Source organism: Plodia interpunctella, chromosome 1, assembly GCF_027563975.2.
Source record: "Plodia interpunctella isolate USDA-ARS_2022_Savannah chromosome 1, ilPloInte3.2, whole genome shotgun sequence".
NCBI lineage: Eukaryota > Metazoa > Arthropoda > Insecta > Lepidoptera > Pyralidae > Plodia > Plodia interpunctella.
In genome coordinates, this window is record NC_071294.1 from 12,234,976 (window position 1) to 12,258,978 (window position 24,003).

The following is a 24,003-nucleotide window of genomic DNA, read 5'->3' on the forward strand; positions in this document are numbered from 1 at the left end:
AATAAGATAAGCTTTTTATTTAATAAGCGATTTATTTTATGTTGTCTCTTAGTTTACATTGAAAAAAAAAAAAACAAAATTAGAGTAGGTAGATATTTGTTTCATCGCATCTTCATCTGCACTTTAGAAGTTTGAAAAAGACTATATGTGAATTTTGACGGCAATAAGTGATGTAATAAATTTGTCCAATATTGTTTAGTCATTTTCATTATGCTATTGGCGTATTTATTCTTTATAGTATTAGACATTCGCGGTATCAGTGTTCGGAGCTCGGACTGATAGGCTATCACTAAAACTAATTCATTAGAAAGGTCGTGTCCATAAAATAGTCGGGAATCATGCAATAAAATGACAATAAACCTATTTCGCTAAAACCTACATCAAGGCTAAAATCTTCAAGTCTCTATCTCAGGTTATGTTTGTTTTAATGCAAAAGTTACTAGCTGTTGCACACTGGTCCGCTGCAAAATATATTACGGGTTCCTTCACAATCATCGTACAAAAAATACATCACTCTGTATTAAGTAATTGCGACGAAATACATACATTTAATACTCGTAATAGATATATATGGCTAAGGTATTTACATTATTGTACATGAATTAATCTAATCTTAGTCCACATCTAACAATCTGCGACCAGCTGCGCCTGGGTCTAGCCGGTACGATAAAGGCTAAACTTAGGTCTAGTCTAAAATAAGCACGACACACTCAGATAACCATCGAAGATCGGCTGCACATAAGTCTAGCCGACATAATCTGTATGTGACCGCAGTTCGGAGTTTAAACGTATTGTCCGCAATATAAAATGTACTAGACAAAATTTAATTATCTACAATATGTCATATCAATAAGATTTTTATATAAAAAAATAATAATCAGAATTTTCCCCTAAATTAGATGTAGCAAAAACTCAGATAATTTAAATAATATTACACTGACATAACATGTGTAACTTATTTGATGAAATATATAAAACAAAATTTCGTAGACATTAAAGCGTCTGTGTTATGAATAAAGTAACTCGATTTTTCTCAATGCAATATATCATACCTATTAACTTACTTTTTTCATGTCGAAGTAGTCTTTTATTTTCGTTATTATATTATAAGAAAGTATTAGGTATAAGAAATGCTTTTGACATTAATAAGATGAAAAATAATGTTACAGATCTATTGAAAACTTTGATACAAATCGTAATTCATATTCTTTTTCTTCTTCTCGAGTGTGTTACTATTGCTAACACTGATGTCAGACTTTAATTAAGTTGCCTAGAGTGTTGAATTGTGGAATCGCAAAATATGCGACATAAACGGTCATATTTTTTGATCGCGTTAACGTATAAGTATAAATTTTTCCAGCTGAAAGCGTACCTGGTTATTTGGTATAAAATTCAACTTGATACCTTTACGCGTTCCTTAGAAAAAGATTCTTGACAGGTGAACAGACAGACAGACAGACGGACATCGAAGTGATCCTATAAGGGTTCCGTTTTTACCTTTTGAGCTACGGAACCCTAAAAACTGAATAAAATTTAAGGGCCCCAAAACAAAAAACATGAGTCTTTTGCAGTTTTTAAAAGAGTTGTCTTTTGAAAACTGCAAAAGACACGTGTTAATCTGCAAAGACTCAGGTACGGAAATCTTTGTGCGTGTTCCAACTCACACTTGGCCGGTTTTTTGAGTAACTAGGTTGTTGGTAACACCAGTACCCCTCGTCTATTGACCACACCCCAAATCTCCGCGGGGTATTTTTTGGGAAATTTATGAGTGGCATTAAAAAAGACCTTTCGTACAGATGAAAAAGTAATAGAACTCTATGATTTAAGATTATGACCTTTCTAGAGATATTGGAAGGTGCAGTCACAAATTTCTCGAAATAAAAACAAATAAGTAATTTAAAAGTAGTATTATTATTATTTGCGAATGGTATTTTCTCATACAACACAAACTAGGACTAAAAATCGAGAGGCAAGCTATCAATCAATTTTTGGACAACATTGTCGGCTTCGTGGATCCTGACAATGCCGCCTTCAATAGAGTATAATGGGCAGAGGTCAGTGACGTGCCGCATACTTCGGACCTCCCCGCAGGGACTCAGAGGACTGTTCGAGAAGTTCCATCTGCACAGAAAAGTGTTATTTGCTGGCTTTTTAATGTCAAATCGTGAAAGCCAAAATAAGCCATTTTGGCTAATAATCTGTGGATAACTATATACACATTGTTACAGGAAGCTTTGGAAAGTTGCGTTTGATAAAAAAGCGGCCAAATGCTAGTCTGACTTGCCCATGAAGGGTTCCGTATTGCGGTTTTGATTTATGACGTATAAAAAAAAACTATTTACTAGATCTCATTCAAACAAATTTTCGGTGGAAGTTCACATAGTAATGTACGTCATATATTTTTTTGAGTTTTATCATTCTTTTACTTTAGAAGTTACAGGGGGAGGGGGATTTTACCACTTTGGCAGTGTCTCTCGCGCAATCTATTCAGTTTAGAAAAAAATATATTAGAAACCTCAATATAATTTTTGAAGACCTATCTATAGATACCCCACAGTAAGTATGATGACCCCGAAAAATTATTGTCTTTTTTTCTATTTTTGTGTAAAATCTTAATGCAGTTCACAGAATACATCTACTTACCCAGTTTCAACTGTATAGTTCTTATAGTTTCGGAAAAAAAGTGAACCTGACGAATCTATAAGGGTTCCGTTTTTATCATTTGGCTACGGAACCCTAAAAAGGTCGTTTAGCATTACCCTTTAGTCTTTCAGCATTACTTTGGCGTTTGCCAAAGCTATATAAATATTTATAAGCAAATATAGGGGTTGACGTCAGACAGGCGGCCGGACGTAAAATAGCAGCTGAAGCTTCGAAATTGTAAGGTTTAATTTTGACTACCCGTTCTGGCTTCGTACGGTACGATATTTCCAAAAATATCAGGTCAAACATAAGTGAACACAAAATTATATCGATGTATGTCACACAATGTATTGAAAATAATTTCACAAAATTTATTAACAGTTCTAAAGCCGTAACAGGTAAATACAAGCTAGTTAAAACAATACCCCCAATCCGTATTTATGACAGGTCATGCATCCATGAAAAAGTTGTCAAAAACTCTTTAGTTATCCCTGAATTAAAATTTTCCCTCGCTCGGGGAAATGCGCGTTATTTCTCCCAATTAAAACTCGCCAACTTTTACATGTGCCATGCCCATAGTAATTTAGCTATAGCGCGACGTAAACACACAATAGTAATCATATTTCATGACAAAGAAAATTAGGAATCACTCAATCATCGTTCCATTCCATAATGCAAAATTATTTTTTTTTAAAATTCAATTGGAATAAATTATTTCTGTATTTTCACATTATTTCTGTATATTCAATGAAAGTAAGAATAATCCGTAACTAATATTATAAATGCGAAAGTCTGTCTGTCTGTTCCGCTTTCACGGCTACAGCCCTGGACCGATTATGATGAAATTTGGTACGCATATTGCCTGGTCATTGCATGTTAAAGACCACTGTTACAACATAGTCTACATTTTTTAAATAATGGGGGTGAAAATCCTGTCTGTTCCGCTTTCGCAGAGAAATTCACGCGGGCAAAGTCGCGGGTAAAAGCTAGAGCAACACAATTGTAGTAATTGTTGTTGTTAACATTCCACCTGCTGACATCCCGATGTGAATGATTTGCTCCACTAATTATACTATAATGATGACAATGACACGATGATATAAAGTTTAAACGAAACATATTCATACTTGGTATTGAAAAATGGGCAACAGTTAAAAATTCGTCGACTTTTTCAGTCGACGAATTTTTAACACACCAAAGATAACTTTCACGGTCACACAAAGGTTTTTTCGGAAATCGGATAAAATACAAAATAATTTTTTTTCGACTCTTTCTTGGTATATAATATAATCTTATTTTAAGTAACTTAAATACAAAAGCTTATCTGATATACAAGTAAAAGTGAAAAAGTGGTGATTTCAAAGGGATAAAAGTACATTAAAATAGAAAAGGAATAGTTTATTAGGATCGAACGTTCAGTCTATAGGCTGTGGGGATGTGGGCGTGGGATTATGTACTTTTATGGAGTGTTAGAAAATTTGGTACTATACTGTGACTACGGAAACCGAGACTTTATTATAATTAGAGAAGGTATTTTAACACTATAAGATGCAACCCACTCTTAAGTTGTGCAAGCTTAACTAAATGATTAAATATAAACATGATTTATAAAAATGAATGTGTCAACACAGGCACGCAGCAGCGTGTTAAGCTAAGTCAAGAAAATATCTGGTGAAGCTTCTCCTTATATATTATAAAAAGATCCCTCTATCTCGCCTGTCTGTCTGTATTGACGCGATAAACTCATAAATCATCAGTTTATGCACTATTTTCATCATTAGACGGTGTGATTTCTAAGGTTCAAGTGGATAATTTATTATGGTTTTAAACGGGCAAAGCCAGGTCGGCCGTTAGTATTTAATAATTCTTATATTATACCTACTTTTGATCTCACATTAAGTTTAATCGGTCAAGCCATGCTGTCGTCCCACACAAGGATTGTAAATAATTCAGACATTTTAATTTTCCTTAGTAATTTGAATTAGCATATTACAAACATAGCATTTGTAATATATATTAAAAGTTAGTTATATACTAAATCTACGGAACATGAAGTTTTGTAAGTAAGTAAAGTATTTGTATAGCAAAACTATTTTAAAAAATCAACATAAAAAAAATTGTTAATAAAAAAAAATCAGAAACAAACATAAATTTAAAATATCGACACCACTTAGTTCAAAAGAAGCATGTTAACGTAAAACGGGTAACCATAACCTCTAAAGAAATATTTTGATGTGGCAAGGACCCCTTGTACTCTCTCGGGAAATTTACGTATAAGGGAGTTCCCATCAAAGCGTGTTTTACTGAAAATTAATGTACTTAATTGATGCTGCTCAGTTTAATCTCGTAACAGTTGAGACGAGATTGTTTATCGCAAATAAAGCTTGGCTCAAAATGCTGACTCGGCTCGTTACGAGCGGTGTTAACTGATAAGAAATTTATTATAGCGAAAATGATGAGAAAAATATTTTTGAAAATTATTATGAGTAGATTTTGAGTTGTGTTTGTTTGTTATACATTATAAAGATTATATATTATCTAATTAAGTAATCTAACAATAATTCACAGCTTGTAGTTTGTAACTTTGAGAAGATTAGTATAATTTAAATTCGATACGAAAAAGTGCCTGTATGTCTTTAAATAAATTCATAAATAGTTGATTGATCATACGAGTAGACCGCGAAAATTTCAAGCCATTTGTTTTAGCAATAAACAGGTCCAATTCTAAGTATGTATCCCCAAATAAAAGTGTGAGGAAATTTAAAAAATTATTACAAAACTCAATCTATAAAATAAACTCGAACGATTAAGATGGATTTCTGGTCATGGATGACACAAACAAATCACCAAACGTGAATTATATCACCACACAATCCACATCGGGTCTGCGGATGGTCATAACTCACACGCGACGAGAGAGAGAGAGAGAGAGAGAGCGACTATTAATTTTGTCGCACTAGCACTTGGCTCCGGTTTCACTTGTATTCATAAGACAATTGAAATATTTGTGAAAATTGTCGTCTTACTTGTTGCATCATCATATACGAGTATTACCATTTTAGCCGGAGTACTGAGTGTACTTAAGGATGGTTAAAGCAGATGGATTAAACCAATCATGTGGATCTATTGATTCCGTCTGCATTTTTTTCACAATAAAAAGTAAAATAATACAACAAAAATGCAAATATTTTCTCATTATTGTATTGGTATAGAGTTCGTGATAAATATCGTAGGAATTGAAGAGATGGAATCAGTTATTGAAGAATAATTTTGCTATCCAGACTTTTGTAACTCTTTTTAGCAATCCGAACAGTGATCTTTTGCTTGCTTTTAAGCCCACACAGTGGTAAAAGGTCAAGTTCTAGTAAGGGCTTACCGCATATTTCGAGATTGTTGATATTTTTAATAAATCGTTATCACTCCTTTTCACTCGTTAATCACAATACAAAATCGCTGTTTTGTATGAGACAGCACATTCAGTACAAAAAGCGGTAAACACCGCTAAGGGTAGGCACGGACGGTGTGCGCCAAGTCACAACTATCCGAAAACACTTTAGCGTAATTAATGTACGGCTTAAATGGAATTATGACGCGACCCTTCGCGAGATGATGACGCGTCAGCCAAATGACGTAACTGATATGTGTTGGAAATAATAATGTTATGTAAGCTGTTACTCATTAATGTCGTTTGCGGAGTTTCCAGTTTAATTTCTCAATAGCAATATATCCGTTTAATAGCTTTTTTTGGAGAAAATTATATGAAATTAATTTTTAAATTTTTGACGTCGGCTAAATTCATGGTCAAAAAATATGTTTTTTAGTCTTATATTACATCTTTAGCCTTTTTTTTTCAAAAAGATTTATATTATATGCTTCTAAAGTCAGCTAATAGCACCACCAACTGATTATATAGGTTATATTAAATTGTTGAACAATTTTCTTTGCAAAAGCAATTCTGACAAAACTAAATGAAATATAAACACAACAGACCGACAAAGCAAAAACATCATTATCATACAATGTCGTTGAGTTTATGCAACACAAACTACGGAAGGAAACACATAACAGCGCTTTATGAATACAAGATATGAGTGGAACAGTCCCGGTTATGGCGGAGATCCCGAATGCTCTGATAGGGGTCAAGGGTACAATAAACACATAATAAAAACCTTCCTTGCCAGTGTTGCCAGAAATAGTAATGTTAATAAAATATCGGAGATTACGGAGCGAGTCGTAAAAGTGATATGTTGCTGGCTAAAATATGATTTTTATTTTCTGAAACACTAATGAGTGTTGCTATATTAAAGAACGCTTTTTTATTGAGGCTTTTAGAAATGATTTACGTTTTACTCGCCTGCTATTAATCTTTTGGTCTAGTTAAAAATGTAGCAATTAAAATCAAATTTAAGGGCTCATGTAATTAAGCCGATTGAGCGTAAACTTAATTAAAATTAAATATTTGTAATTAAAAACATTAATCGCAAGGATCGTATGTTATAATTGAGTCCACATTGATTTTCTTACCGTAAATAATTTTTTGTCTAATCTGCTTATTGAGGGGAAAATAATGTTTTAGCTTTAGAAAACTTTGATAGGAAGCTGACGGTAAAAAAATATGACTAATAAAAAAATAAGCTCATATTACAAATTTGTATAGAATTTGTTCCCTAAAAGATTTCTTTAACTTCGAACTTTCGCATTTCTTGTGGCTTCGCTCGCGAGAAAATTACAATCCCGTGCAGGCGACGGTGATTTAAAAGGAAATTGAATAAACTGAAATAAAATTTTGGCTATTGCATCTGGCAACACTGCTGTAGCAAATCTTCGTTTGCAACGTGAGCGGAATGGCGTCCGCTCTATAGCCTTGCGAGATTTGTCCACATAAATACTATAAAGAGCATTTTTTTGTACACACAAAAAATGCTCTTTAATTATTTTTAATAAACTTATTAATTAATGTACTTTTATACACATAAAACTACATCAATGTATAAATTTATTTAAGTACCTAGTTACAATTATCAAGATCTGTAATAAAGCCTTTGAATATAGACAACTAGCTACGCCCCGAGGTTTCCTTCTCGTGGGAATTTCGTGATAAAAAGTACCCTGTTGTATTATTATTGCAGGTTATTTTCTACCCGTGTACTAAATTTCATAACAATCGGTCCAGAAGATAACGCGTGAAGAGGTAACAAACAAAGTTACTTTCATATTTATAATATTAGTTGGGATATATTTTAGTACTAACATAAACGAGTACATGTAATTTTTGTTTCATATTGATAAGAATTCTTATAAAAGTATTTACTTTTTATTCAGATCTAGTCCAATTTATATCTATGGTTCCTATTCAAACTCAATCAAAAAATCTCTAAAAGCCATATTTTTTTAAATAGTAGAAGCCGTTTGCATGTCTAATTTGTTAGTCAGTTTTCAAATTTTATTTACTTTTCCAAATAATCTAATATTAGTTCCCGTTCTGCGTCAATGTTGCCATGTACAAGCCTAACAGTCCACATCATCTGTATTCAACAATCGCCACATATTCAAACTAAATAGAGGCAAATATTAACTCTCCATAACATGCCGCTATAAATCCAGCAGCCTATCAGTTGTGGAGTGACGTGGGGGTCCGGAATTCGTGCCTTGGCCGTCTCCACTACCAATGAAGAAGTTACAGAAGATTAACTGGAAAGCCAAAAACCCGAAGTGCTTGGCGTCTTTCATATATAGATGCCGGTGACTTTTTATTTGAAATTTCTGTGCTTTGTTTTTAAAATGCCATTATTTCCATGTCATCGATGGGCCAAATTGTTTGATACGATCAAATTTCGCAATTTTTTGTTTTCGCTCTGTTTTGAAGAATTGGGTGTGATTTTACCGATCGCCTGCCGTATGTGAAAATGTTTTTGTGACCATATATGCCAAAGTTATGTGTTCCTCAGTCACCTCGTACGTCTACGGGAGGATATGCAGTAGTCTTGCACAATTAGCTCCAGATTTTTTAAATTCACAATGACTATTCAATATTTGAAATCCACGTTTGATTTCGCTCTTCTACTCTCCCTTTATTGTATTCCTTCTCCACAGGCCCGTAAATCATACTCTCAGGCCACAGAGCCACTTGGCCCATGCCCCATAAACATCTTAGGCCCTTCGTGTTTGATGTTATTGTGCCGTTTTCAGACGGCCGTTGATTTACGCCACTCGCATAATTGTGCTTTATTCCATTTTATGGGCCATTTTTATAACTTTAATAGTTACATCATGGCCCACAAAATGTACGTGTAGCGGTATTACTAGGTTACCTGTAAAACTTACAAATTTAACGTTTGTATAACGCGTATGTGTTGCAATCAACTTGAGATAATTTGAATTGCAAAGTCTCTAACTGTTACTGAGAAGACATTCTTCTTCTTAGCGTTTCGATGGTAAACACTAAATTGTGGGGCCCAGATATTAGCCACCCTAATCGCGTTGTCGGTGGCAGCCATTAGGTAGTCCTCCTGCGTGCATTTGTTTGGTCACACAGGGCATGTAGTCAAATGGGCCATTGGTTGCAACGCACCACACAAACATCTGTATTCAATTTATTAAATTATTTTTTTATATGACATTCATTTACTAACATAGATTATAATTTTTTTAGGATTCATTAATCCTGATTCTCTAACTGTTAGTCATTGATATCGAAATAATATAGAAATATTTTTAGTTGTATACACACTAGCGCCACTAGGTAAAAATGTACATCAGGCACGAAGATAATAAAACTATAACATGCTAGTGTCTATGATGTAACTTCTATTGTTTTCGGTGATCTTGTCTATACTCTCTCTAAATAAAAAGGGTTACGTTTACATAAAAACATTCGTTTTAATTATTAATTATACTAACAAGTGCGACAAACTCAATTCCGACTGAAATTGCGAGCTCGAGTCAATATCGTATCATCAAAGGATTTACTTTTGGCATTTTGAAGTTGCAAATTTCAAATATGTACAAGACTAGGTTTTACCCGCAGCTTCGCTCGTGTTTATTTCGTGCGTCCGCTCATAAATTATTATTATCTCTGGATCATTGTAACATATCGCGATAAAACCTATATCAGATTTCGACCTTCCGCTATACAACTGTAAAATACCATAAAATTCTATCCAGTAGTTTTTACGTGATACGCCAACAAATATACAGACAGACAGAAATTTTAAAAATGTTCTGGCGTCTATTAGTCCCATAAAGAGCCCCATAATTATTTTTCTGTAATATCCCACCAATAACTGAAGACTTATAGCTGAGTATACGTATAATAAAACAGTTTGGTTATGCGTATGGATTTTCTCTAATAATTCAAGAAATAATTAATGGTGTGTTTAATTATGTAATGTGTAATTATTTAGGCTTGATAGTTGCTAGTTCCCGTTGGGAATAACACGCCACAGAGAGGGAGAGTGGTCTAAGGCGAGCAGACTTACCTATCCCACTTTACGCGAGATCAGTACAGTCTGTCTACTTTCTCCGCTTTGTGACAGTCGATTAAACACAATTATTTTCAGACTTATGTCGTCACTCATTGAGATAAGAATTATCCGTGAAAACTATGAAGATTTTACCTTCACGGGAATTTTTTCACGTATTAATCTCCACTATAACTCAAGAAGAACCACTACTAAAGAAGAAACTTGACGTGATAGCTTCTAACTTAAATATTAAACAAGATTCCGATAGCTAACCATTAAGCTCTTAATCAAGAGCCATCAGCGTATCAATAGCGTAACCCTAAATCCAATTAGGGGCCATTCGGGGCAGTGACCTTGGGGGATAACATCTGGAAGTAAATCACGCGGCACGCAACTGCGGTCATGTTCATGTACAGTCTACTGCTTGTCATGTCAGTCTTGATAGACGTACATAATCGTGGCAATAGCTGCGAATTTGTTATGTACCTGGACAATTTGAGGCGCTGTTTACTGTACTGTGAGTCAGAAATAGAAGGAAATGACTCGATTGTTTAAATTTTCATTATTTTTATGTGTGAATTTAAATTACATATGGTAGGCAGAAGACAGGTATTATGGGAAATATTGCCTAGGGAAGTCACTCGCAATATTGAAGAGAATAATTCCGATGGCCGATTCCAAGGCGTCATATAATTTCTGATGTGTAAATAATTGCAAACAATTGTTTCCTACACATCAAATGTTAAGAATTTTGGAATATATGTTTTATTAACATTTCATAATTAATTAAAATTCCTTTTTTAACAACAATTCCTAACTACTATTAATGCGATAGTTAGTTTTTCTTTATAAGCCTTATCTGCTCGACCAATCTTCTTAAATTTTGCATATATAGTTTAGAGTACGGGGAAGGACGTAAGATCACGCCGTAAAAACTAATTCCCAACCATCACTATTGAAAATAAAATATGAAAACTGAATTCGGTTTAACAATTTTCTATTGTTTCATTGTTAATTCACAGACTATAGAGGTATATTTGCATCTAAAGTCTACGACAGCCAAAAATATCCGACCTGTAGGCTTTGTCTGCTTGGAATAGAAATTGAATGGAACGGATCGTCCACATTTAGATTGGACCAACCCTTGCCTCCTCTGCCAGTGTGATCTTACGATATATTTTATTCAAGACAGAGCTGGTAGGACCTTTCACCTATTTCTGTAGTGCAGACGTGTAGCTTGTGTTCTGAGCAGGTAAGAGAGCCTAAACTGCTATAAGCAAGATGTATAAAAGGTAAAGAAACGTTAAAAATTGAGATTGATACATCAAGTGATGTGCAGGCAGAACATGGCACGCTAAAATTCCATGATGCCTGGTGAAAATACGTCACACTTAATTGATTTTGTTTAAAATTTTTATTTGCCAAATGTCACAATCACGCGTGAACCTGGGATTTGTCTTTATTTTATAATAAATTTACAACTGCGCCATGTCTAACTAAAACTTATAATCCCTCTATCTATATAATTTCATAAATTTTACATTTGAATCTTAACTTTACCATTAACGAACGAGATAAAGTTTGTTTTTCCCTTTTTTATTTAGATTCAGTTTAGAAAATAATAAAAAAGAAAATTAAAAAAAAAAATCATTATTTATTATCCTCAATTTTACTTTATTTTCAATTCAATCAGTTAGACATTAATATAAATTAATTGTAATGTATGGCATAATAGAATTTGTTAATGCATGTGTCACATTCACCTACTCGTATATGTTATTTTCATTAATTTTGTATGCATTGGACATAGTTATATATATTGGGCGGGCCTAGTGTACAATTTCACAATACATCAATCATCTCATGTCAATCTGTGTTACCTATATATTCACAAAATAAATGAATTTGAATTTGAAAAGATAACATGAGCAAGTGATATTTCTACAAACTGATTCTTAAGTCATATAATTATATGATAAAATGTTGAGTTGCATCAGTCCACTTTGACGCTGACTTTAACCTACGTGCCCTCGACGTTTAAAAAAAATTGCACACTTTGCGTTGTTCTGCGCACGTTAAAGTTAACGGTGCAACCCACCCTAAGTATTATAGTAACCGAAAGATATTTTATGAAAAGAGCAACGAGCTTCAACTACCTTGTTAGAAATTGACATAACTGAACTTAAACCTGCCTCTCTAGTTCGGAAATCTAAAATTTAAAGCCGGTATTTCTGCCGGAGCATTTCTTTTGGTTCGTCAGAAATGGAATTCTTTGGCTTTTTAGAAACTCCGGCCTTTGGCACCCACATTCGAAATGCACTTTTGCTAACTGGAATGAACTATTCTTGCTATGTAACTATACTCTTTTGCTTGGCTGACATGTAACATAGCTCGTGCTATGTTGCGCGAACATCATGTTAATAATAAACATGTGTATACTAAAATCATATTTCAAATACCAGTGTCGTTTATTTAGAGTCCACGACGGTCATAATAGTGTCTTCCACACGATTTCCACTTATAATCCCAAAATATAAACTTGGTATTTGAGTTTCGCCTCTCTTAGTCATGTATACTATTAAAAATATTTATAATAAATTATATGATAAAATTATATTATACAAATGTAAGCCTTCATTTATTTAATGCGCATTTACAAAAAAGTTTATTGCATATTTTATAAGCAATAACGTTAAAATAACGACATAATTAAATTGTATTTTATTTAAGCTTTTTCTAAACTGGCAACACTACAAAAAAATAAACAGAGAGAGTCTTGACGGTTGTTTTCACTTGGCAAGTGGGGGCATTCGGTAACAATCGGGCGAAACGTGAACACGTTGAGTGTTTCATTTGGAGTGAGTATACACAAAATATTTATAATAAAACATTTTAAAATATTTCTGGGAAATATAAAACGTATGTGCGTGTTTAATACCTATTGTATAGTATATAATTATGCAACGCAAAAGTTTAAATCTAGTTATACTAAGGTATAAAAGCATATTTCAAATATTTTTAATATATGCTTTTATACCTTAGTATAACTAGATTTAAACTTTTGCGTTGCATAATTATAAATTTTCTCAGATTAATAATATATTTTCTCAGATTTAGATGGAATTCAGATATGTTAGTTTTATTTCAAATATTTTTAATATAAAAATAACATATCTGAATTCCATCTAAATCTGAGAAAATAATTTCGGCAAACCAATGAAACAATATTGGAAATTTCATTAGGAATCTGAAATGACTCTCAAATTCACAGCGCACAGACAGACACAGTGACAGATCTCGCCGCAGTATGACAGTCTAATGACCAGCGCGCTCGACATGAATCTGCCGTACTGTCTCTTTGGTTTGAAGCCTATTTATCACTACAATACATATCACAACTAAGCAATAATACTTTAGCATTTCTGCTAACAATAAGTCTATGTCATCATCATAAATTCTACAAACCTTATTGAGATATGAACATAAAAAACCGTGTACTAACACAGCGACTAACAAGCTAATTCCAACTACTCTATTTGAAATGCAAATCAAAAATAATATCCAAATTACTCTCAAACATAAGAATACGGTGAGTTATGTGTTATGACAATACCCCAATAAACAAAAAATCGGGTAAGATAGAATAAAGATATTAAAACACGCACTAAAATCTAACCTTTTCTGAGAACTAGTAAACATATGAATTCTTATATTGAATTTAGACGTCTATTTGTTAGTAACTCTATGTGTTCACGCCCGGAACGTACCCAAGGACCTTCGTGCGCCGAAAGTGTTTTAACAGGCCTAAATTTTTGAGAAAGTTTCGTCGAAATACATTCTTTATCAAAGAACTAGCTCTGAGTTTATTTATCCTCGGCTCCAGAAGGCTGGTCCCGTGGGAACCCTGGACTCACAGCCGGAATAATATATGATGACACGCGTCTATTTCTTGCGAATGTGCGGGACGTGTGGACGTTCGCGGAATCGGAATTTTTTTCAGCGCATTTTGATGCTTTGTTCTATTAATACTGGACGAACTGTCTGCGCTTTTTTATCTCTATTTTTATTATACTTGCTAACATACCTATTTAAATATTGTTTATAAATTCGAAGTGTCCTCCTTTAATTGAATGTATAAATTATTAAATCATATCATAGAAAATTTCAGTTATGTTCTCCTATCTCCAAAACATTCCAAAAAATCTTTTATCAAGGCATAGTATTTGTTACGCAGTTAGACTTCCAAGAGTAAAAAATAACTAACAAATTTTCCAGATAAGTCCACGATCAACTCAACGAGAAGAAATTCCAATCTGTGATATTCAATCGAGCGCACATTATCTTCGCTAGTCATTTGGTGAACGACCACGAAATTTGTTCGATGATAAAATTACGGGAACTCCTAGTTTCGCCTTCAGATCGATGCTAACAGAAAATGGCTCATTTTTACTTCTTTTTCACAGTCGTATTCCTCACGGCTGAATCATTATATGGAATGAAATACACACAACGACTTTCTTGGCACTATATGGAGTGGTTTGTCCTGTCCCTGCCGTATCTATTTTATTTATACACTCAAGTCGTGTGAAATAGAGAAGACAACAGCACAATCAGCCAATGTGCAAGTTTACTCACGAGGTTTTTCTTAACCAGAAACAAAGGACACCGGACCCGCGAAAGAAAAACGAAAAAGATATGCTTTGGCGTGTACAAGAAAAAGTGATAAATATCATACGATAAATCTGAATTTATTTATTAATTATACTTCAAAAAACTTTCTACTGCCTACTATCGATAGTGGCCTTTCAAATATCACTAGATTTTGCATAGTTTTTTCGGAAGACAACAGCTTAGAATGACGTCAGGTAAAGCCGACGTGAAAAATGCGATTTTTCACGATAAAATAATTCTAGACACGCTGTTTGCATACGAGTGGACCAATCTGTTTGCGAGGGACGTTTTTTAGAAGTTATATTCAGTTTTGCTTATACCGGTGTTTGTTTAACGGTTTTTTCTTTTTGTGACGTAAAATCCTAAAAGTAGTGTTCTTGTTAGTAGTTATGATAAAATTAATTCAGATTAATAAATATTTTTTATGTTATGTAATATTTAAGTAGCTTAGAAACTGAATATTGAAGTAGCTTAGCAACTATTGTTGTCATCACTTGGATAACTATATTGTTACTGGAATTAAGTGTCTGTTTGTAGCCTAAACCAAGAAGAATATGATTATAACACAAAAAGAACATTATTTTGATTGATACTGGCACACAAGACTGCCGACCGAACTATTGGCAAAATAGTTTCCCAACTCAAGTTCGGTGATTTTTAACACTGCTATTCAAAAATAGCTCAGTATAATTCAGTTAACCAAACTGCTAACAGAGCCACTGCTACTAGATGACACAAAACAATGGAAACAAACGATTTTAACTGGCTATTTCAAAAATAACACCTCATATTTTATTAATGCTTTCATTGAAACTTTTGTTTTGGTACAACCGGAGAAGTATCATAAACTTTTAGAAGCAGGTCGAATGACTAGTAGAACTAAAATAGTGTCTCCTGACAGTAGAACTAAAATAGTGTCTCCTGACATCAAAATAAACTTGTATATATTTTGGAACAATATGCGAAAATAAAAACTGATTTTACTTAAATTATATAACACAATACTTAGTTACTAATTAATAAGTTTTAACTTTAAATAAATTTAACACGTGGCGGTGACAGTTAAATTTTTTTATCATTAACGTTTTAGTTAAACATCTGAGCTTCGAATGCTTAGCAGTTGAGGAAGTAACCGGAAAAATGCTCATACATAAGAGATTTTAGCAAATGGAGGTTATAAATAAATAAAATAACGCACTTCGTCCTCACTCTCATGACAATCTAAAAAAGAATATCGACATTTTAGGGTTTTCTTTTACAAGCTTTGTTTTACAGACTTCGCTGCCGAAACTTCCCTGTTCACTGCGCCAATACCATTCTCCCTGCGACAGAACTGGCCACTTTATGAATACTTGACGAGAGAAAAATTAATAGTCCATTTCGCACCGCGCGGAGGAAATTTTAACTACCGAATTCTGTGAAAAATCTCAAAGGCTGGTTGGAAACTTAACCGCGTTTTTCACGAGTTAATGAGCATTTAATATTTTACATGTTATAGTATCAGGTGACCCTAAAAAAAATAAGACTTTAAGCGAAAAACTTTTGTTTCTTTATACATATTATTTATGGTCGTGGCCCGGTTCTTAGACGTTTGCATGATGGTGATAAAAGTTCCAGCATGTATGTGAGACGTTTATTCTAAAATGTTTATTGTTATTAAGTTACCCACTATGTACAATTACATACGTAACGATTAAACAGACACTAATATTAACAAAAATTAGATCGTTTATCGTTTATTATTCTCTCCACTTAATACTAATTTACAGAGTTTCATTTCATACTTAATCGATGGGGTACAAGTAATGCGAGTAGTAATATCAATAAGTGTGGAGAGAACTGGTGCCTGAGATAGGTAGGTAAGACCTCCTGTAACAAAAATTAGATAACGTATTATCAATCCCCTCTTGTCGCCTTAACTCCCAAACAATACCAAGGCGTGTGTTTTCGAAGCGGTTTTGGGTCCTCTTCAAATTTCATAGCAGTTATTCATTCATTCATGTTTCCATTGTGAGACTTTCAAACAGACGGATCTCTATATACTATTATTATAAAGCGTTTGTGAGTTTGTGACTTTGTGAGTTTGTATGTTTGAGGCGGGTAATCTCCGAAACTACCGAACCGATTTCAAAAATTCTTTCACCATTAGAAAGGTACATTATCCAAGATTGCTATAGGCTATACTTATCTCAAAATTCCCATGGGAGCGAAGTCTCGGGCAATATCTAGTATAAAATAAATTAACGTGTCTCTTTCTTTGATTTGAGGGAGTTGCTTCTCAGTTATTAAGGCTTCATATCCCTTAGTTGCCTCTTATGGCATCCAAGAAAGGATAGGCAACAATACGTGCAAAATTAATGAACTCATTATAAGCTATATTCTTATTATGCTACTTGACTGGGTATGAAATAAACTGAATATAGGTATTTAAATGTCACATTAATAGACCAGTTTTATTAATTAACGAGATTTACAAAATTTTGGACTGCAATTTGAAATGAGATTGAGCGGGGCGTGTCACCAGAATGCCTCCAGAGCATTGGTCTAGAAATATACTTTAATGAGACTGAAATATTTTTTCAATCTCATTAAAGTATATTTCTAGACCAAAATTTTTGTCCGTGATTGCAATATGGTGTTTCGTATATAGCAATCTTAAAGTTCAACTCCATTAAATAAATAATAAATAGATAACCAAATAAGAAATACTTTTTGACTAAATCCGTGACGTCATAACACATCACTGTCATACAAGCTCCATATAATTTTTTGTTTTGACACAGTAACAAGTTATAAGCCCACTTTTACAGAATAGGTATATAGGGTTTCTAAAAACCATCAGATTGTCATCGATTATGAAAATACGAACTACGACAGAAACAGGTATCGCCCTCGCCGGCATCTTGTTTTAGATCTTATCAGAAGAATAATTTATGAGTATTAAAATTTGTATCTGGGTTACAAAGCGAAATGGCGCGAAACATCGCCGGCCGTGATTGGGCATAATTTTTGAGTTTAGATTATTTTCAAAATGGCCGCTTATTTTGCATTTTAATTTGAATAAGCGAAGTCAATCATGAAACTATGTTAAAAAAAGAATTCTTAAAATATGTTTTATTGAAAACTAGCTAATAATTTTTCTTCCATTTTCTTTTAAAAATAATAAAAACAAAAATAAAATCGGTTTCAGAGGCCGTCGAATTGATCCGTTAATGGGGTTCGAATTTTGAACGCGGCAAGCAAAACGACGTGGCTTTGTGTCGAATAAATTTGTTCGCGGGCGTTCTTTTTTAATAATGTTGAATGTTCGACAATTACAGGTGCGTTTGACTTCCCGCCAAATTGATGGCGGGAAATGTTAGGGTGACACGGGAAAGCCACTTTATTTCATTTGCCAGTATTTAAACGAATTATTTTTAACCTATAAAAATATGTAAAATAGTGGAAACAAAAAAGTTATGATTTTTATTCGTCGTTTCGTAGTCTGAATTTTTATATAGGTTGAAATTTTCCGTCAATGAGTTATCAATATCTGTAAATTTTGGCGTTTCTGTCGATATCGTATCGATTGTCTATTAAAACGAACGTAAAGTTAATTGTCAATGTTATCATCAAAGGTTCTTCTCATTGTTCTGATTATATTTAAATCAGAGTATGTTCTCTGAGTTAAATTTGTTTTCATCAATGAAAAGATTTGCTACATTTTTTACACCATTATCGACGTATTTATCACTACAATATGATTCTGAATACATTTTCACTTAGTAAAAATTTTAGACATTTCACGTTATATAAAAAAAATATTTATCAAAATAGCTTGAACATTTTATACCACCACAACGGAGTGAAAAACAGAGGTGATGACATCACAACAGGCTTTTCGCTAACTTTTCGGTGTACAATAAAACATTATTTTTCTTTGGATTCAGCATAACAAAGGAAACCATTCGACCGCATTTTAACTTCACAACAGCCTGCGCCAGAAGTTTAAAGCCCCCTGTACACTGCGCCATTAAAAAGCCAATTCATTCGCGCGATAAAAAAAATGTCAAACATATACTGAGTAATCTAACTGGCGACGGCATTGTCATCCCTTTCATTGGGGCAGAGTAGAAAATAATGCAAGACCAAGCTTGATTTTCTTCTATTTTTTGAGTCGAAATGGCAGACTCAATATTTGGTCAAGTGATTAGTTACCGCAATTGTCTTGTTATTGGTCTTATCCAAGTCTTATATGATGCAGGAAGAAGTTTGATCATGAAATAAGATGAGCCATGAACTCTAAAACTTGGTTATTTTATGAGTCCGGTTTAACTAATCTATTAAACAAACGATATATACAAAAATAATAAAATCAATTTCATAATGTGTTTAAATTCAAAAAATTCAAATTCAAATTCAAATCATTTATTCAGAAATTAGTCCTTCACAGGCACTTTCTCTCGTCGATTTTTATATTCATAGTTATTTCTCACAAGCTACAAACTACTGGCATTTCGGAACGACCACTGCTGAGAAGAAAGTTTAGAAATGTTAGTCACTATTTTAATCGAAGTTTCTATGCAATGCTTTTAAAAGCTGAAGTAAAAGAATATGTACATGTTTACGCCTATGTATTTAATATTAACTTCAACAAATTCCAATTGTGATTAAAACGTAGTCTCTGTATCGATGTATACTCTGTATAGTCACTGTCATCACCTTTTTATTGGCGCTGTCTATGCCCTTTCGAATAATTAAATGGCCCTTGTCAACTTGTCATTGACCAACGGTTTTTTTTTTGACTACGCGTTCATAACATTTCGTATTAAACTCTATTATGATTTATTTTGATTATAAAAACCATAGAAGTTGCAGCAGTCAACTTTGACTTTAACCTGCGCGCCGCCGAGATTACACGCACTTTGCGTTGTTCTGAATTGGTTAAAGTTAACTTCAAAGTTTATTCAAAAAATATTAAATTCTTGCATAGCTTCGCATAGTCGAAACAACTGGGCGTAGAAGCTTGAAATCAGGAGTATCGTAGGAGAGAGTATCAAGAAAAGAGTTTATCGCTTTCTAAAGTCCCGTATCCGTATCGGGTTGCTGAAGTCCGGTGGTTAGCGACCTTTGCTTTATCATCAACTCACTGTGTGTGCTCACTACGCAATAAAAATGTGAGAATCTTAAACTAACCCACAATTCTAACCCACAATTTCTTTAATTAAACTGTTCTCAGAACAGTACCACCTTTTCTTAAACTTCTTTATTCATAACTTCTTTAATTTCTCGCCGGTCGTGACTGCCTGAATATTCCGTTCCAATTTTATGCAAGTAAAAAGTTTTGCGTTTTTAGAATTCTTATATCGAATCGACAGGTATATTTTTTTCTTTTAGTTGAAGTCTGTCAAGAACTAGGTCGACTGAAAGCGTTCTAATTTATTAAATCTGACGAATTTAGTTCAGTTTAGCCATGTTATGTTTTTGCAGCATAAATCAAATTCAAATCATTTATTCCGAAATTAGACCTTCACAGGCACTTTTTCTCGTCAATTTTTATAATTATAGTTATTTCTCACAAGCTACAAACTACTGGCATTTCGGAACGACCACTGCTGAGACCTAGAATAGTATCTCTCTATATCTTCCTGTGATTGTTGTACGAGGCGAACAAGCTATAAGATACTTACGCAGCTGATAAGCAACATGTAATTCCCAAGTGGTTTGAGACATCAAACTGACATCATTTGAGACATCTAGTTGACAAGCTATAGAAGGTAACTAAGGTAACTTTATTTTTTACCTTAATCCAAGGTTTTGAGGCGTCAAATGTTCCAGCAAAATACTACCATAAATATTGGCAGCAAGGTTGCCGTCACATTCACTATGAGACCACACGCAGTTGACCACACATGTGATCAATGTGCTTAAAATAATAGAAACAAACCATCTTGCGACTAAATCGAAAATATTCATATTCTTATTGTGAAATATATGAGACAATTTTTTATTCAAAATGACCTATACCTTAGAGAGCCCTTGTAAGTCCAGACAATTTATGCCATGGCTATCCTGCGAGGCTTCAGCAAAGCCTTACTTATCCAGTAATTTAGCGAACAACCTGGCCTAATTGGGCCGCCTACGTCATGCCATGTCCACAGACTTCAATGTGACTAGATGCCGCAAACTAATTTAGTTGCGATTTCAACAACCTGCACTGTGGAATACTATTAATAATGTACAGATACTCGCGCGTGTACCTTTTTATATCTCAGATATTACAGATTTGCTAATGAAACGTAAATGTTTAGAATTACTATACTTATGTATTTACTATATTGCATTACTACACTATTGGCCACGCTTGTTATTTTTATCGTTTCCCATTTCATAAAAGATCACCGCATAATGTATTTTATTAAAAACGTAAAAGTAAATGAACGTTTATTTCGTGTCGTCATTTCGTACTACCTTTGTGTACTTACAATTTCATCAGAGAAAACCTTCATGATTTGCTTGATGATTTTATAAGATATGTTGTTTTTTATCTGGTTTTGTAAGAAGGCTTACCTTTTTCTATTTTCTAGTTTAAAGAATACGACATCTAATAGTACGAGGACTTAATCAATTTTTTAATAATCTGTTTTATTGATTCATAATTAATAACAAAATATGTACTTTAAACAAAGCCTACATAATAATACACTTCTGGATAATTTGCGGTATCTAGTTCGATGCAGTATCTATGTGTCTAACAAATAATTTAATTAAATGACCCGTGTATTGAGCCTGCCTCTGGATTCGGAGCCGATACCGTTTGCTTTATTGGGATTTTGTTGACATTCATTTTGTTGCCTTTTTAATTAACCATCTTAGTCATTCGTTCGTTCAGTCATTGATCATTGATTTGATCCGAGCGGAATCTATTCGTTGTTTATTTTAAAATTAAGCCGAAGTCCTTCATAGAGAAGTTTCTGAAGTCGAGAAATAGGGAAGACGTTTGGACGCAATGAAGTGTTATGTGTTTTATGTATCATGGTAGTCCCCCTGCTAAGGTAGGCTGCATGAGGTATTCCGACGCACTAGACCAGATACACACAGACAGAACAGATTTTGAAAATTCAATCATAGTTTGTAAAAACCGTAATTCTTTATGCCTATTCTTTTATTTATCTTGAAACCTTAATTTTAACAACTTACTAATAAAAACAATGACAAATAACAAATCTCAAAATGATATCATCAATTTCCAAAAAACTTATTTCCTATTAAAAACGTTATAAAAACAGCAAATAGAGCGAGAAAATATAAGGATCGTGATTGCGTTGCGTGGCCCTAGGAGGGTCCTGCACGATGTGTCCTCGGAGGGCACAAATCGAATCTGCCCTGGGCCCGGGGGCGCGCGATTGACGACATAATTCCTTATTTGCCTGCCCAGGGGATGCTGGACTTGGGACGACAGTTTTCCCTTATAATATTAAGAAAAGATCAAATCATTTTTGCGTGATTTTTCGAGGCGATTTTATCTTTTTTTTTTTATTGAAATCCTCACGCGAGGAATGTCCGAAAATTGTATTTGTTTCTGTTTCTTGTCTCATCTCAGTGAGCCGATATTTATGGCAATCAAGCGGAATAATAGTAGATATAGAGAGTCTCCGGGTCGAATATAGACTAAGACTTTAATTATATTGAACCGGTGTCTACTAGCATTTTAACATCTCCTAAATAACGCTAAGGACGCATGGATGTTTTAAAGGCAGATGTATAATTACTTTTGGAACTTGAAAACCTAAATATTAGAATAAAATAAAAATGTTGTTTTGCGAAATAGGGCTAACGATCAAGCTGTTCATCTGATAGTAAGTGGTCATCGCTGCATAAAACAACTGCAATACCAGATTTCAGTAGGGCGCAGTAGGATTGCTGAATAATATTCCATTATCTCTAATACCATCTCAGATCTCATTGGATAATATCTCATCTTTGTTTCATACTTGTACTTCCGAAATTGGTTTTATCATATCGGGCTCGACTTCGTTTTGAGTTGGCGAGGACTTGAAGTGCCCTTGCACATAATAAGGTCTGTCCAAACCAGTGAGTTGGGGATGTAATTCTGTATTTTGAGTAGCTCACTCGAAACAACTGTCTTTGTGAGTGATGTTTATTCGGGATTTGATTTTGTCTGATGCTTTAACTAGACACTGAGGATTTATACATTATGCTTTTTAGTAGAAAAGAAAAAAACAAAATATGCATGACGTTAATATGCTTCATAATGCCTTTGTTACATTCTTGCTATAATGCCTCTGATACATTCTTGCTATAACAAAAACGAAAAAAAAAGCCAGAAAACGGGTTGTTTCAATTAATTTTATTACACATGGATAAAGGTTCGTATGTGTGTAGGTACATGTGTATAAAAATATTTCTAGGAAAAGCGTTGTAGAATATATTAAAATTATTTACGAGGCCCTATAATGTAACTATTATATTAGGAACGTTTTTGAGTAGAGAATAATGCCATGTCGTCAATTATGATTTGCGTGACAACTAGTAATGCCGACAACCATACGAAGTGGAGACGAAAAAGTAGGAAAGCGGACTCTGGGCTCCGACACTCAAAGGCTGCGAAGGGACCAGGAAATCATCTCAAATGAGAGAGACCTATCAAAATTGATTGCTAGAAATCTGTTCTTTTATAAAAAGCTATTTTTAAATTCTAAGACATAGCTAGCTACGTCTTAGAAATTAATATATTTGCATGTATTTTTCATAAAATACCTGGCATTATTCGAGGCGGGTCGGCCTGATCTGATATTGTACGGAGATAAATTATGAGATTTAAAGACCTTTCTCCCGCCCCCCTCCGGATGTGTAGAGACATATTTTGCCCTATTTCTTGGACGAATCTCGGATGTTTTCTGAACAGGAAGTTATTTATATGTTAGTGGCATTTAATTAAACCATAAGTACTTATAATAGTACATAAAGTCATTAATTTAGAAAATATGACTATTTTCTAAATTAATGACTTTGTGTAAGTAACTGTAGTGCGAATTCAAAGAGTCATAAATTATTCTTGCCATTTTCAATATTTTATTGAAATATAATTTTATGAGATCTAACTTATTAATATTATTTTAAGTCAAATTGTCTTTTTAGCTATAACATACTGATAAGATGTGAAATTTGTTTTGCTGCGCTTTGGAAGTGGCCATTTTTTACGTCTGTAAGTAGAAACACGAAG

At 33.7% G+C, this 24,003-nt stretch overlaps 1 protein-coding gene across 3 annotated transcripts in view; it reads left to right on the forward strand.

The window, feature by feature from the left end:
• The window catches only part of side-II (sidestep II), a 458,967-nt gene that overhangs the window by 163,099 nt on the left and 271,865 nt on the right, over positions 1-24,003 (forward strand). The gene's annotated exons all lie outside the window — the stretch shown is intronic.